The sequence below is a fragment of the Sus scrofa genome, chromosome 5, assembly GCF_000003025.6.
Source record: "Sus scrofa isolate TJ Tabasco breed Duroc chromosome 5, Sscrofa11.1, whole genome shotgun sequence".
Taxonomy (NCBI): domain Eukaryota; kingdom Metazoa; phylum Chordata; class Mammalia; order Artiodactyla; family Suidae; genus Sus; species Sus scrofa.
Window position 1 is genome coordinate 16,176,577 of NC_010447.5, and position 16,905 is coordinate 16,193,481.

At 41.3% G+C, this 16,905-nt stretch overlaps 2 protein-coding genes across 14 annotated transcripts in view; one reads left to right on the forward strand and one right to left on the reverse strand.

Annotated features, from left to right (window-relative positions):
- Nucleotides 1-546, reverse strand: part of LIMA1 (LIM domain and actin binding 1) — a 102,687-nt gene extending 102,141 nt beyond the window's left edge. For 6 of the 9 annotated variants that reach the window (XM_021090879.1, XM_021090876.1, XM_021090873.1 and 3 more), the window contains exon 1: nt 390-525. The gene's annotated coding sequence lies outside the window, so the exon portion shown is untranslated. 9 annotated transcript variants of the gene reach the window in all.
- Nucleotides 669-16,905, forward strand: part of LARP4 (La ribonucleoprotein domain family member 4) — a 176,304-nt gene continuing 160,067 nt past the window's right edge. For 4 of the 5 annotated variants that reach the window (XM_021091644.1, XM_021091647.1, XM_021091645.1 and 1 more), the window contains exon 1: nt 673-867. The gene's annotated coding sequence lies outside the window, so the exon portion shown is untranslated. Of the gene's footprint in view, nt 868-16,905 lie in introns of all 5 variants that reach the window. The other variant, XM_021091657.1, reaches the window with a different exon arrangement.

Consider the following 16,905-nt stretch of genomic DNA (forward strand, 5'->3'; position numbering starts at 1 on the left):
CTGAATTATTAGAATATTTCCCTGAGAGACTGTTTTGTATTATTGATGAGCTGCCACCTTCCTCTACCACACCAAAAAAGTATATAGTTAGAAGTGTTCCTGATGGAAGCGGGGCGGGGCGGGGCGGGGTGGGGGTGGGGGGGTCCTATGAGCTCCTGTCTTCAAGCAGCAAAGCCTCAGATCTACTTAATTACTCCCAACCCCTCAGCGTACTACCCTGAAGAGAGGAAAGGACCAGCAGCTCCTCCACTCTCTTTCTTGAGGGGGAGGGGTTCACGCTCCTTGTGTTCCCCCCACCCCAGAAGTCGCGGGAGAAAGAGGGTGTGGAGGGAACCCGGGTCTCTGCGCACTCTCCGGCTGTGGAGGATGTGGCGAGGGAAGACTCTTACCTGGCTAAAAGCGGTCTTTTCTCCGAGCTGCTACCAGCCCTGCCACGGGTCCCTGGCGCTCTGCCTCGCGCACCTGTCGCGACCTAGCCGCAGCACCTACAGCTCCCTGCGGCCCCGCCCCGGTCCGGCTCAGAGCCCCGCCCCGACCCCGCCCACCGCCGCGGGGGCGCGCCCGTCAGCCCGCCTCCCTGCGGCCTAGGGGCGAGCGTGCGCGCTCCGCCGGCTGCGTGTCTTGCCTTCGCGGCTGCTCGCGTCGCCCCGCGCGCCGGCGTTCTGAGGGGCGTGGCTGCTTTTCCGGGGCTCGCGCTGGAATTTCTCTGAGGCATCCGCGCTGTTTTATGGCCTAGGGCTCTGGGCCTTTGTACTTTGGCTTGAGCAGTGACTCAGAGTTACCGCAGTTTGACTCAAGAGCGGCTAGGAAGTTTTTCCTAGGTTCAAGTATAGGCCAGTCCCCAGCCAGGTTCCTGGTGCTTTCGGGGTAAGTTCTGTGCAGGGAGGGTGTTTTAGAGGAGGCCTTTTGGTGTGGTGTAAAGAACTATAAATTAATCCTAACTCGACCCGCTTGACGTTCAAGTCGCTTCGCCTCCCTAGAGCTGAGTTTCTTCATGTAAAGGAAGGGATTGGACAAGGGCAGATCTGCAAGTTCTCCAGCATCTCTAACCTTATTTCTTCACTAAGAGCAGTGCTCAAAGGCTTTAGAGTCAAGAGGCCTAGCACTTGGCCATCCTGCCCCCAAATTTCCCCCTGGTACGTGCAGTTGCATCAGTGCCCTTTGATAGTGTCTTTTCCTTCTGCACCTCAAGTGTGGTATGGTTTTAAACCACAAGTTTTCTGAAGCTTTTCGAATTCATGTAGGTTGATAAGTACTATAAGGGGATGGTGGTGGTAAATGGCTGTATTTACACTTCCTAAAGCAATTAGGGAAGGGGTTTTTTTCTTAGGGCCACACACGGAATATGGAGGTTCTGAGGCTAGGTGTCACATCGAGCTGCAGCTGTGGGCCTAGCCACAGCCACAACAACTTGGGATACAAGCCGCATCTGCGACCTACAACACAGCCCACGGCAATGCTAGATCTTTAACCCAGAGAGCGAGGCCAGTGATCTAACCTGCATCCTCATGGATACTAGTCAGATTCCTTTCCACTGAGCTACAATGGGAACTCCTTAAGAAAGATTTCTAATAAGAAATTTCCAGCGACAGATGATGGGTAGTCCAGTTGTTTCCTTATTCTTTCAGATATCCAGCCCAGACTGATTCCGGATAGGAATCAAGCATCAAGACTCTTCAATTCCCATGCTGCCTGCCAGTTTTGTTAGAGAGCCCTAGCAAATATATACGGTGGTATGTGGAGTTCCTTTAATATATACCTCCCCTTTTTAAAAATCAAGTCAATAAAGGCCTTTATTCTCCACAAAGAATTTTAGACCTAGATTTAGATCTTTACTCAGCCACTTACTAGCTAAGCAAACTACTGTTTGCTCTTCCGGAGCCTCCCTTAGCGCCCTTTGAAAATAAGAGCTAGTAGTACACCATAGTTGGTTTACAAGTTTGTGAGGTGGATTGCTACATTTAGGAGGATTCTATGAGCCAGTTATTGAGCATAAACACTATTAAAAATTGCATAGGAGTACCTGTCATGACTCAGCACATTAAGAGCCTGACTAGTGTCCATGAAGATGCGGGTTCAATCTCTGGCCTCACTCAGTGGGTTAAAGGTCCGGGCTTACCATGAGCTCGTGTAGGTCGCAGATGCAGCTCAGATCTGGAGTTGCTGTGGCTGCAGCTGGCCTGGCAGCTGCAGCTCCAATTCGACATCTAGCCTGGGAACTTCCATATGCAGCAGGTGCAGCCCTAAAAGGCAAAAAAAAAAAAAAAAAAGGAAAGAAAGAAAACAATTACATATTTTAAAGGAGTTCCTATGTGACTCTGCAGGTTAAAGATCCAGCATTGTCGCTGCACCGGTTCAGATTGCTGGCTGTGGCACAGGTTTAATCCCTGGCCCAGGAACTTTCGTATGCAGTGAGCATGCCCCCTCCCCTAATTATATAAATTAGGAGTTCCATGGTGGCCTAGCAGTTGAGAATCCAGCATTGTCACTGCTGTGGCTCAGGTCACTGCTGTGGCTCAGGTCACTGCTGTGACTCAGGTTCAATCCCTGGCCCAGAAACTTTTGTATGCTGTGGATGCAGCCAAAAAAAAAATTACATAAATTGTATAAGTTAGCAAATATGTTAAAAGCAGGTAATAAATACTCAAAATGTCACTTTTTTCCTTCATTTTACTAATTACTCTTAAGATTGTCTTGTATCTGTGTGATAGAAATACTATACAATGTTGTATGCATTTCTTCCCAACTCTACTATTTCTGTCACATTTGTAGCATGACTTTGACTGCAATAGGAGTATTTACACCGTGGAAATTGGCAAATTCTACAAATCAGGGCTTGGTTTATTGTTTTGTATATTTTCTAAACCAAGTGTTTGTAACTTTTTCTGTAAACAGCCAGTTAGTAAATATTTAAGGCATACATACGATCTTTGTCACAACTACTCAACTCTTACATTAAAAGTGGGGCATGGAGAAATTCCCTTCATGGCCCAGTGGTTAATGAATCCAACTAGGAACCATGAGGTTGTGGGTTCGATCCATGGCCTTGCTCAGTGGGTTAAAGATCCAGTGTTGCGTGAGCTGTGGTGTAGGTTCGGATGCGGCTCAGATCCCACCTTGCTGTGGCTCTGGCATAGGCCGGCGGCTACAGCTCCCATTGGACCCCTAGCCTGGGAACCTCCATATGCCGTGGGAGTGGCCCTAGAAAAGGCGAAAAGAAGAAAAGACCCCACCCCCAAAAAAAGTGGGGCATGGCCATGTTCTAATAAACCTTTATTTACAAAAAAAGGCAATAGGCTGGAGGAGAAGATGTTAATAATGTAATAATACAGAATTAAATTTAGCAGGCAAATTAAATCTGTGGCCTTGACATTGTGAGTAGCACAAAAATTTAGAGAAATATTCTTCCAGTATTCAAAAACTTTTATCCAATTCAACAAAATATTTGCTCATGTCATTGATATATGAATGGGGTTCTAACGTACCTTTTCACTGCTTAACTTTTTTGCCTTATTAGTTAATTGAACAAAAATACCAACCAACTGTCACGTCTGAACTAAATTCTTTGGGAATCATGTGAACATTTTGTGTTGTTGTTGTAGAGTCAAATTGCAGTCAAGTATTTATCCAGAGTCTGACTTTGTGAAATATTGTTGGAAAAAGCATTAATCAAAACTGATAGTAAATATTTAAGAAATAGCAAGTCGCATTGATGGTATAGATAGAGACCAAAGAGTATGGTAAGTATTTTAGTTTAAAATTCATGCTAGGAGTTCCTGTCGTGGCTCAGTGGTTAACAAATTCAACTAGGAACCATGAGGTTTTGGGTTCAATCCCTGGCCTTGCTCAGTGGGTTAAGGATCTGGCATTGCTGTGAGCTGTGGTGTAGGTTGCAGACGCGGCTTGGATCCCGAGTTGCTATGGCTCTGGCGTAGGCCGGCGGCTACAGCTCGGAATAGACCTCTAGCCTGGGAACCTCCATATGCCGTGGGAAGCAGCCCTAAAAAAGGTAAAGACGAAAAAATAAAATGAAATAAAATTCATGCTAAAGACTCCATTAAACAAAACAAACAAAAAACAACAAACCAAAAAAACAGTTAGAATACTTGAGTTCAGTAAAGTTGCAGGATGCAAAATCAATACACAAAGTCTGTTGTGTTTCTGTACACTAGCAATGGACTATTAGAAAGAGAAAAGGAGTTCCTGTCGTGGCTCAGGGGAAATGATTCTGACTAGCATCCATGAGGCCGTGGCTCAGATCCTGTGTTGCTGTGGCTGTGGTGTAGGCTGACAGCTATAGCTCCGATTCAACCCCTAGCCTGGGAACCTCTGTGTGCCACATGTGTGGCCCTAAAAAGACAGAAAAAAAAAAAAAAAAAAAAAAAAAAAGAAAGAAAGAAAAAAAAGAAGCAGTTCCCACACGGCTCACCAGAAATGAATCTGACTAATATCCAAGACACATGTTTGATCCCTGGCCTCGATTGATGGGTTAAAGATCTGGCATTACCATGAGCTGTGGTGTAGGTCACAAACACGGCTCCGATCTGGTATTGCTGTGGCTGTGGCATAGGCCAGCGGCTACAGCTCTGATTTGACCCCTAGCCTGGAAACCTCCATATGCCATAGATGTGGCCCTAAAAAGACAGAAGACAAAGGGGGGGGAATGAAGAAAACCTGTTTACAGCTGCATCAAAAGGAATAAAATACCTAGGAATAAATTTAATCAGTGAGGTAAAAAAAAAACCCTATATATTGAAAACTATAAGACATTAATGAAAGGAATGAAAGAAGACACAGATAAATGAAAAGTATTCCAAGCTAATGGATTAGAAAAATCAATATTGTTAAAATGTCCATACAACCCAAAGCAATCTTCAGACTCAGTGTCATCCTTATCAGAATCCCAATGGCATTTTTCAAAGACGCAGAACACATTTGATACAGATCAAAAATACAGAACCCTGGGAGTTCCCGTCGTGGCGCAGTGGTTAACGAATCTGACTAGGAACCATGAGGTTGCGGGTTCGGTCCCTGCCCTTGCTCAGTGGGTTAACGATCCGGCATTGCCGTGAGCTGTGGTGTAGGTTGCAGACGCAGCTCGGGGCACGTGTTGCTGTGGCTCTGGCGTAGGCCGGTGGCTATGGCTCCGATTAGACCCCTAGCCTGGGAACCTCCATATGCCGCAGAAGCGGCCCAAAGAAATAGCAAAAAGACCAAAAAAAAAAAAAAAAAAAAAAAAAAAAAAAAAAAAAAATACAGAACCCTGAAGTTTGAATGGAACCACAAAAAACCCTAAATAGCCAAACCAATCTTGAGAAAGAAGAACAAAGTTGGAGGCATCACAGTTCCTGACTTTATATTATAAAGCTATTTTAATTAAAACAGTATGGCTTTGGCCTAAAAACAGACACATTGACAAATGGAACAGAATAGAGAGCCCAGAAATAAACCCACACATATATGGTCAATTAACTTATGACAGAGGAGCCAAAAATATGTGATGGAGAAAGGATATTTTCTTCAATAAATGGTGAAATGATGGGAATAGTGAATAATGGGAAACTGACCACTATCTTAACACCATAAGCAAAAATTAACTCAAAGGGATAAAAAACTTGAATGTAAAACCTGAAACCATAAGACTAAAAGAAAGCATAGGCAGTAAGCTCCTTGACAGAGATCTGGTGATGATTTTTTGAATCTGACACTAAAAGCAAAAGCAACAGGGAGTTCTCGTTGTGGTGCAGTGGAAATGAATCCGACTTAGGGATCCATGAGGTTGTGGGTGTGATCCCTGGCCTTACTCAGTGGGTTAAGGATCTGGCGTTGCCACGAGCTGTGGTGTAGGTCACATACACAGTTCGGATCCTGCGTTGCTGTGGCTGTGGTATAGGCCAGCAGCTGCAGCTTTGATTCGACCCCTAGCCTGGGAATCTCCATATGCCGAGGGTGTGCCCTTAAAAAAGAAAAAAAAGAAAAAAGAAAAGGCAACAAAAGCAAAAATAAATAAGTGAAACTACATCATACTGTAAAGCTCTGCACAGCAAAGGAGACCATCAACAAAATGAAAAGTTAACCTACTGAATGAGAGATATTTGTAAATAATATACTTGATAAGGAGCTAATATCCAAAGTATGCAAAGAACTCAAAATTTAATAGCAAAAAAAAAAATGGGTAGAAGATTTGAATAGACATTTTTCAATAAAAGACATACAGAATATAAGCAGGTACATGAAAAGATGCTCAACAGCATTCGTCACCAGGGAAATGTAAATCAAAACCACAAAATCACCTTACACCTGTTTAGAATGTTTATTATCAAAAAGACAAGAAATAAAAAGTGATGGTGAAGATGTGGAGAAAAGGGAGGGAACCATTGTGAACTGTTAGTGGGAATGAAAATTGATGAAGCCACTGTGGAAAATAGTAAGGAAATTTCTCAAAAAATTAAAAATAGACCTACCATATGATACAGCAATTCCACTTTGAGATAATTATCCAAAGAAAATGAAAACACTGACTCAAAAAGACATGCACCCTCATGTTCGTTGCAGCATTGTTTACAAAAACTAAGATACAGAAACAATCTAAGTGTTGATCAATGGATGAATAGATAAAGAAATGTGGTATACATACAGGGAATATCATGCAACCATAAAAAATAATGACATCTTGCTATTTGTAATTATATGGATGAAACTTAAAGGCATTATGCCAAGTGAAATAAGTCAGAGAATGACAAATACCATAAATCTCTCTTATATGTGATCTTTAAAAAAACAAAAAGCTCGGAGTTCCTATCATGGCGCAGTGGTTAACAAATCCGACTGGGAACCATGAGGTTTCGGGTTCAATCCCACAGGTTGCTGTGAGCTGTGGTGTAGGTCGCAGACACAGCTCGGATCCCACATTGCTGTGGCTATGGTGTAGGCCAGCGGCTACAGCTCCAGTTAGACCCCTAGCCTGGGAACCTCCATATGCCGCAGGAAGCAGCCCTAGAAAAGACAAGACAAAAAAAAAATAAAAGCTCATAGATATAGAAAACAGACTGATGGGAGTTACCTTGTGGCACAGTGTTAAGGATCTAGCATTGTCACTACAGCAGCTCAGGTCACCGCTGTGGCACAGGTTCACTCTCTGGCCTGGGAAAGCAGCCAAAAAAAAAAGAAAAGAAAAGGAAAGGAAAAATAGGAGTTCCTGTTGTGGCCCAGCAGTTAAGTATCCAGCATTGCTGCAAGCTGCTGCATAGGTTGCAGATGCAGCTTGGATCTCGAGTTGCATAGGCTCCAGCTGCAGCTCCAATTTGACCCCTAATCTGGGAACATCCATGTGCCACAGGTGCAACTCTAAAAAGAAAAAGAAATAGAAACAGATTAGATGGTTGCCAGAGCAAAGGATGGGGGAGAAATAGGTGAGGAGGGTCAAAAGTTTTTTGAAAAAATGCAGTTGATGTAAAATGGACATATGTATACACATTTTATATATGAATATTTATTATATGCCAATATACATGACAGGTATATATATATATATAAAACACAGATGCATACCTATTCTAAAGTAATGGAAACAAAATATCACATTTTAAAAGATGAAACCAAATATTAGCATATTCTTAGAAGTTTGCCTTAAAAAAATTAAAGCCAGAGCTAAGAATACTATCTGTGACTTATTTTTACTCAGCTCTACATTTGTAAGCAGGGTACAAAATATTGGTTTAGCTAATTCCAATGTAGTAAAAAAATTTTTAATTAAGTAGTTTCCCTCGGTGGTGCAGTGGGTTAAGAATCTGAGTGCAGCGGCGCAGTACGTTAAAGGATTTGATGTTGCTGCAGCTTTGGCATAGGTTGCAGCTGTGGCTGGAATTGGATCCCTGGCTCAGGAATTTGTATATGCTACATGTGAGGATAAAATTTTTCAATTAGGATATAAAATTTATGCTATTTCTAAAATCATATTAAAATTAACAAAAATTTTATGTTAACTCCCAAGTAGTATTGTGAATTTCACTAACATAGGATTATTTATTTATTTATTTATTTTGCTTTTTAGGGCCACACCCACTGCATATGGAGGTTCCCAGGCTAGGGTTTGAATCAGAGCTACAGCTCCTAGCCACAGCCACAACAACATCAGATGCTAGCCAAGTCTGCAACCTACACCACAGCTCAGGGCAACACCGGATCCTTAACCCACTGAGTGAGGCCAGGAATAGAACCTGCAACCTCATGGTTCCTAGTCGGATTCCTTTTCACTGTGCCACAACAGGAACTCCTAGAATTATTTTTCAGATTCAGATCCCTAAAATGCCAAAGTAACAGAGTGACTTATTAAGTTTTTTAAATCTGAAGAAGTTTAAAAGAGACACGAAAATGATAGGAGTGAAAATTATAGTGTACCTAAGCTAGTGGGAACAAATTTCAAAATTGTTAAACAACTAGTCATTGAAGAAACACCATCAAACGTTAGAATTGTGGCTCAGTTGGTTAAGGACCCGACGTAGTCTCTATGAGGATGGAGTCAATTCCTGTCCTCACTCAGTGGGTTAAGGATCCAGCATTGCCATAAGCCACGGTGTAGGTCGAAGATGGGGCTCGGATCCAGTGTTGCGGTGGCTATGGCCTAGGCTTCAGCTGCAACTCCATCTCAACCCTTAGTCCGGGAACTTCCAGCTGCCGCAGATGTGGCCATAAAAAAGAAAGAGAAAAAAGAAACACCATCATGTTAAGCAAAGGAAGTAGATAACCTTGTGCTTCTAGATTGTTGGAATGAAAGGCAAGTGTTTATGTTTTCAAAGCAGTGTAAATTGCTTGAAATAAAAGAATGTAAACTAGGACATAAGGGTTGTTTTGATATTTCAACATTTAGGAGGGATGTCAGAAAAGCATGTCCTTGGATCCAAGAAAAGGAGGTCATATGGAGTAACCCCAAATGTTACTAATAAAGCAACTAGGCAAACTTTTCTGAAAAGAAAAAAAGGAATATGATTTTCCTGAAGACGGTACTCAAGTTCAAGATTTGTTAAAAGAATCAGTCAGTGACTAAATTTCTAACTTAGTGTATAAACCATATAATAAAAATATTGATATTACCATAGGAGTTTTTGATACTCTTCACAGAGTATCTGATAGTGATGGAACAATAAAATTAAAAGGAAAATAGAATAAGTACAAGCAATTGTTAACATGCACAATGCAAGAGGAATAGCAGACCATGTTGCAAAAGAAACTATGTGAAGATATTTAAGAATATTACAGAAGAGGGAGTTCCCTGGTGTCCTAGTGATTAAAGATTCAGCATTGTCACTGCTTTGGCTTGGGTTCAATCCTTGGCCCAGGACTTTGGCATGCTGTGGGCTTGGCCAATATATAGAAGAGAATGCCCAATAGGTGCTATAATTCATCAGGCATCTACATTTCTGAAGGAAAGCACCTAGTGATTTATCTCCAGTACACAGCTGAATCAGTTTCTATGTTGGCAGTGGTATTTGTTGCTTTGAGAGAATTGGGGTTGGGAGTTCCCATTGTGGCTCAGCAGGTTAAGAACCCAACTAGTATCCATGAGGACACGAGTTTGATCCCTGGCCTTGCTCAGTGGGCTAAGGATCTGGCATTGCCACGAGCTGTGGTGTAGGTCGCAGATGTGGCTCAGATCTGGCTTTGCTGTGGCTGTGGTATAAGCTGGCAGCTGCAGCTGATGCGACCCCTGGCCCCAGAACTTCCATGTGCTGCAGGTGTGGCTCCTTAAAAAGAAAAAAAAAAAAAAAGAGAGAATTGGTGTTAGCCACAACAGAGTGTATTTCTAATACATTATTGTCTACTTTAAATGATTGTGGCTTTGATAATATTTGAAAGCAAACTTAATTGCATTTTGTTCCAATGGTGCTTATACAATAGCGGGAAGGAAGTCTGGAGTAGCTACAAATTTGTTAGAAAATTTTCCTGAAGTCATTATTTGGCACTAAGTCATCAATTGCAGTTTAGTATCTGAAATAAAATAAGTCAATCGTGTAAATATATTCTGAGTAAAATTTCCTCTATTTATTACTAATTCAATAAAAATAAAATTGAGTTGGAAACTAGCTAAAGAACTTGAAATTAGGATTATTAGGGAGTTGTTGTGGCTCTGCAGTAACAAACCTGACTAGTATCCATGAGGACACAGATTTGATCCTTGGCCTTTTTTTTTTTTTTTTTTTTTTTTTTTTTGTCTTTTTGCCATTTCTTGGGCCACTCCTGCGGCATATGGAGGTTCCCAGGCTAGGGGTCTAATCGGAGCTGTAGCTGCCAGCCTACGCCAGAGCCACAGCAACGCAGGATCCGAGCCGCGTCTGCGACCTACACCACAGCTCACGGCAACGCTGGATCGTTAACCCACTGAGCAAGGGGCAGGGATTGAACCCGCAACCTCATGGTTCCTAGTCGGATTCATTAACCACTGCGCCACGACAGGAACTCCTGATCCTTGGCCTTTCTCAGTGGGTTAAGGATCGGGCGTTTTCATGAGCTACCCTGTAGGTCGCAGATGTAGCTCGGATCCAGTATTGCTCTGGCTGTGGCCTAGGCCAGCAGCTGTAGCTCTGATTGGACCTCTAGGCTGGGAACTTCATATGCCGCAAATGTGGCCCTAAAAAAAGACAAAAAAAAAAAAGATTATTTAAACTGGGAGTTCCCTAATGGTGCAGTGGGTTAAGGATCTGGCCTTGTCACTACTGTGGTTCTTGGGTCACTGCCATGGCTTGGGTTCAGTCCTTGACCCTGAGGACGTGGGTTTAATCCCTGGCCTCGATCAGGGGCATCTGGCATTGCTGTAGCTGTGGCTGAGGCTGGCAGCTGTAGTTCCAATTCAACCCCTAGCCTAGGAACTTCCCTATGCCTCTGGTGTGACCCTAAAAAGAAAAAAAAAAAAAAAAAATGAAGCTCTGCCTAGAAATGTGTTACTAAAAAGTAATGGATTTATGTCTTTTATTACAAACAGCATTTTAAGTTATTTTGATTTATTAGAACCATCTTCTTGGCCTTGTGTAGAGCTGTCTTCACCATGGATAAAAGGTGGGAGGAAATCATATCATTTATATGAAAATTTAAAATCTGAAATTTGTTTGAATGATTTTCAAGAATTTGTAAATAATACGTAGAATCAAACAATGTTATGATCCCTGCAGGTATTCTAAAATCTAAAAAAAACCCGCTCTTGCCATCAAGAGTACTAAAGCTGAAAGGAATTTCATTTTAATGAATTTGTGCAAGGTGAGAAATGGTGGTTTCATAGTAGATCAGGTATTGAACTTAATGACAGGATATTTACTTAGAAAAGAGTTAGCCGATTGGGATCACCAAATGATGGTTATACCACTGCCCTTTGCTTTTCTCCTGTATTGGGCCCTTCATTTCTTCATTTCTGATTTCTCAGTATTTGTACCACTGATATTAATTATTCTTTATTGTGGGGGGACTACCCATATTCATATTTGTAGCTCTAATTCATTTTTAAACGCTTTAAAGTATTTCATTGAATATGCCACTGCTGGGTATGTAGATTTCCATTTTTTCACTATTATAAACAGTGTTAAAAGGATATCCTTCTTATATGCTTCCTATATGCTAGAATTGCTGGGAAGTTTATCCTTCCATCTATAGTGTGAGATATCATTTCTCTACCTCCTTGCCAAAAGTTGGTCTTATCAGACTTAAAATCTTTGCCAGTTTGATGCGTATGGAATGACATGTCATTGGTTTAATTTCTACTTAATAATTGGTAACAAGATCTTTTTCATGCTTATTGGCCATTTGAATTCTTCACTGTGAATTGCTTATTCAAATCCTTTGTTCATTTTCCTCGTAGTTTGTTCGCTGTGGGTTTTTTGTTTTTGTCTTTTTCGAGCAAGCAGCACCTGAGACATACGGAGGTTCCCAGGCTAGAGGTCAAATCAGAGCTACAGCTGCTGACCTGTGCCACAGCGACAGCAATGAAGGATCCGAGCCACGTCTGCAACCTACACCACAGCTCAGGGCAATGCTAGATCCTTAACCCACTGAGCGAGGCCAGGGAACAAACCTGCATCCTCATCGATGCTAGTCAAATTCGTTTCTGCTGAGCCACAATGGGAACTCCTGCTGTGGTTATTTTTCTGTAGTCCCTCCCGGCACTTGTTGACTGATATACATATTTTCCATTGCACAAACACAGTTTTTCTCCTGTTTTCCTTAACTTCATTCATATGTCTTCTAAGTAAAAGTCATTCATTTTTTTTCATTCAATGAATGGAATTCCCACTGTGGCTCAGTGATAACGAAGCCAACTAGTGTCCATGAGAATATGGGTTCGATCCCTGGCCTCGCACAGTGGGTTAAGGATCTACCATTGCTGTGAGCTGTGGTGTAGGTCACAGACGCATCTCCAACCTGGCATTGCTGTGGCTTGGCTGTGGCATATGCCAGCAGCTACAGCTTGATTTGACCCCTAGCCTGGGAACCTCCATATGCCATGGGTGCGGCCCTAAAAAGACAAAAAAAAAAAAGTCCACTCCTATATTCTAGACCTTTTGGGTCAGAATCACTGGGTAAAGTCCCCAAATGTATTTTTTTTAAAACAACAATGCCAAGTAATTTCTTATGCATATTGAAGTTTGTACAACGAAGTATTTGATGCCAGGGAAGGATATGATCAGATTTGTATTCTAGAAAGGTAACTGGTTACACTGTGAAAAACAGTTTAGAAGGTGGCAGAACTGGAGGCTAGGGGACCCAATAGATGGCTCTTGGAATAATCTAAGTAAGAGAAGTTGATGGCCTGAACTAAATTAGGATTGGAATTGCAGAAAAGTGGATGAACCAGAGAGATGTAAATGTCACATTATTTATTTGTTAACCACTGAGCCACAATGGGAACTCTTGAAGTTAATCTTTAAGTCTCTCTTCAAAGGTTCCTTTCGAGGCTCTGAGACAGGCCATAAGAATTCTATATTTGAAGAGCTATGTTAATTTTCTTAAATTGTATAAGCTTAATTTTCTTAATTTTCCAATTGTGTAAGCTTTAGGCCTTTGAAAACCTTGAGTCTGTCTCTGAGCTATGTAGGTCAAAATCATCAGCATTAAAAAAAAAAAAATCATCAGGGAGTTCCCATTGTGGTTAAGCAGGTTGAGAACCTGAGCTAGTGTCCGTGAGGATGCAGGTTCGAACCCTGGCCTCACTTAGTGGGTTAAGGAAATGGCGTTGCAAGCTGTGGCATAGGTTGCAGATGCAGCTCAGATCCTGCATTGCTGTGGCTGTGGCCAGCAGCTGCAGCTCCCATTCAACCCCTAGCCCAAGAATTTCCACATGCCTTGGGAGTGCCCCAAAAAAATTGTCACAGAAAGGAAATCTTTAAAAATGTCCCATGATCAGAATCTCTTATGTTTAATCTAAATCTCTGATTCTCATGAAAGAAGAGGACCATTTTTTAAAAATCAGCTTTATTGAAGTATGTTTTTTATACATTAAGTTTCATCAGTTTTAAGTATCTATTTCAAGATTTTTTGGCCATGCCCACATCATGCAGTAGTTCTCGGCCCAGGGACTGAACTCATACTAACTACCACAGCAGTGACCTGAGCCACAGCAGTGACAACACCACATCCTTAACCCACTGAGCCACCAGGGGGAACTCCTCTTTCAGTATGTTTTTGACCAATGTGTTCAGCAGTGTAACCACCACGACAATTCTCAAGTGTTATATGTCATCCCGAGGTGTTCCCTTGTGCCCCTTTGCCATCAGTTTATTGTTTTTTTTTTTTTTTTTTTTTTTTTTTTTTTTTTTTTTTTTTTTTTGTATATCCTGCCACCCCCCCCCCCCCCCCCCCCCCCCCCCCCCCCCCCCCCCCCCCCCCCCCCCCCCCCCCCCCACTGTTGATAATCTCTCACCCCTGCCCCAGGCAACCACTCATCTGTCTTCTGTCATTGCAGTTTTGACTTTACTAGAATTTCATGTAAATGTTTGTAGTCTTTTTGTCTTCCTCTGGCTTCTTTCACTTAATGCTTTTGAGATTATTCATGTTTTATCTAGTAGTTCATTCCTTTTTCAGTGTTAAGCAGTATATTCCATTGTATGGATATATCACAATTTATTGATCACCAATTGATGGACATTTTAGTTGTTCCTAGTTTTGGGGCTATGATGAATAAAGCTGCAGTGAATGTTTCCATACCAGTTACACACCAGTTCATATGAACATCTCTTTTCATTCTGCTTGGATAAATACTTAGGAGTGGGATTGCTTAGGAGTGAATTGCATTGCAATGTGCATTTAACTTTTTAAAAAATATGCCAAAGTGAATGTAGTATTTTACGTTCCCATCAGCAATGTATGAATTCTCGTTGTTTCCCATCCTCCCTTGCACTTAGTATTGTTGGTCATTTTAATTTTAGTTATTCTAGTGGGTGTAATGACATCCCACTGTAGTTAATGTGGATTTCCCTAATAACTAATGATGTGAATATTTTCATGTGCTTATTTGCATTTCATATATCTTTGTTGGTGGAATATCTGTCCAGTTAATTTTTTTACTGTTATCAATTGTACTATTTATATTTTTATTATTGAGTTGTAGAAACTGTTTATATATTCTGGATACAAATCTTTTATCATATACATGCTTTGAAAGGATTTTTCCCAGTCTGTGTCTTTTCTCTCAATTTTTCTTAACTGTCTTTCAAAAAGCAGATTTCTTTTTTCTTTTTGGCTTTTTTTTTTTTTTTTTTTTTTTGGAAGGGCCACATCTGAAGCATATGGAGGTTCCCAACCTAGGGTCAAATTGAAGCTGCAGCTGCCAGCCTGCACCACAGCCATAGCAAAGCTGGATCCTTAACCCACTGAGCAAGGCCTTGAATCAAACCTGCATCCTGATGGATACTACTTGGGTTTCTTACCACTGAACCACAACAAGAACTCTGATTTTTTTTGTTGTTGTTGTTTGTCATATCCCTTTATTTTACTTTAATTTATATATTTATTTTCTTTTTAGGGCTGCCTCTGTGGCATATGGAAATTCCCTGGTTAGGAGTCAAATCGGAGCTGTAGCTGCTGGCCTACACCACAGCTATGGCAACTCCAGATCTGTGCTGCAGCTTCGACCTGTGCAGCAGCTTGTGGCAACACCAGATCCTTAACCCACTGAGCAAGGCCAGGGATCCAACCCACATCCTCACAGAGACAACATCAAGTTTTTAACCTGCTGAGCCACAATGGGAACTCCTCTAAGTCACGGTTTTTAAAGTTTATATACTCCATTCATATTGTTATAAAATTCTAGCTATATTCCTTGTGCTGTATAATATATCCTTGTAGCTTATTTATTTTATACATAATAGTTTGTAGCTCTTAATCTCCTATCCCTATCTTGCCCCTCCCTGTTTCCCTTTGCCCACTGGTAACCTATAGTTCGTTCTCCGTATGAATGAGTCTGTTTCTTTTTTGTAGTATTTACCAGTTTGCTTTATTTCTTAGAAGTTTTTAGATTCCACATATAAGTGATAATATACAGTATTTGTCTTTCTCTGACTCATTTTACTAAGCACAATAACATCTAAGTCCATTCCTGTTGTTGCAAATGGCAAAATTTCATTCTTTGTTATGGCTGAGTAGTATTCCATTGCATGTGTGTATGTGTGCGTGTGTGTGTGTGTGTGGTGTGTGTGTGTGTACCACATCTTGTTTATCTCTTCATCTGTTGATAGACACTTAGGTTGCTTCCATATCTTGGTTATTGTAAATAATGTTGCAATGAATATAGGGGTCCATGTATCTTTTCAAATTAGTGTTTTCTTTTTCTTTGATATATACCCAGGAGTGGGATTGCATCATATGGTAGTTCCGTTTTTAGTTTTTTGAGGCATTTCCATAGAGTTTTCCACAATTTACATTTCCACCTGCAGTGTACATGGGTTCTTTTTCTCTACATCCTTGCCAACATTTATTATTTGTGGTCTTTTGATGATAGTCATTCTGACAGATTTGAGTTGATATCTCATTGTGGTTTTGGTTTGTATTTCTCTGATGATTAGTGATGCTGAGCATCTTTTCTTGTGCCTGTTTATCATCTTTATGCCTTCTTTGAAAAAATGTCTATTCAGTTCTATTACCCATTTTTTATTTCTATTTTTAAATATTTATTTATTTATTTATTGCTTTTTAGGTCTGTACCTGCAGCATATGGAAGTTCCCAGGCTAGGGGTTGAATTGGAACTACAGCTGCCAGCCTATGCCACACCCACAGCAATGCCAGACCCAAGCTGCATCTGCCACCTACACCACAGCTTGCAGCAATGCCGGATCCTTAACCCACTGAGTGAGGCCAGGGATTATACCCACAACCTCACGGATACTGGTCAGGTTCATTTCTACTGAGCCAAATGGGAACTCCTATTTTTACATTTAAAAAAATGTTTTGATCTCTCCTGCAGCATGCCAAAATTCCTGGGCCAGGGATCAAACCCACATCACAGCTGTAAACCAGAGCCACAGCAGTGACAATGCTAGATCCTTAACCCACTGAGCCACAGGGGAATTCCCTCCTGCCCATTTTTTGACCAAGTTGTTTGGGGTATTTTGATATTGAATTGTACAAGCCGTTTATATATTTTGGATATTATCTTCCTTATCAGCATGTCATTTGCAAATATTTTCTCCCATTCACTGGATTGTGTTTTCATTTTTTTTTCACATTTTAATTTTTTTAAAATTTTATTTATTTATTTATTTTGGCCATACCCATGGCATGTGGAAGTTCCCAGGCCAGGGATCAAACCCACACCGTAGCAGCAGCCCACGCCACTGCAGTGGCAGTGCCAGATCCTTAACCCACTGCACCACAAGAGAACCCCTGTCTTTTCATTTTGTTAATGGTTTCCTTTGCAACCTTTCCTG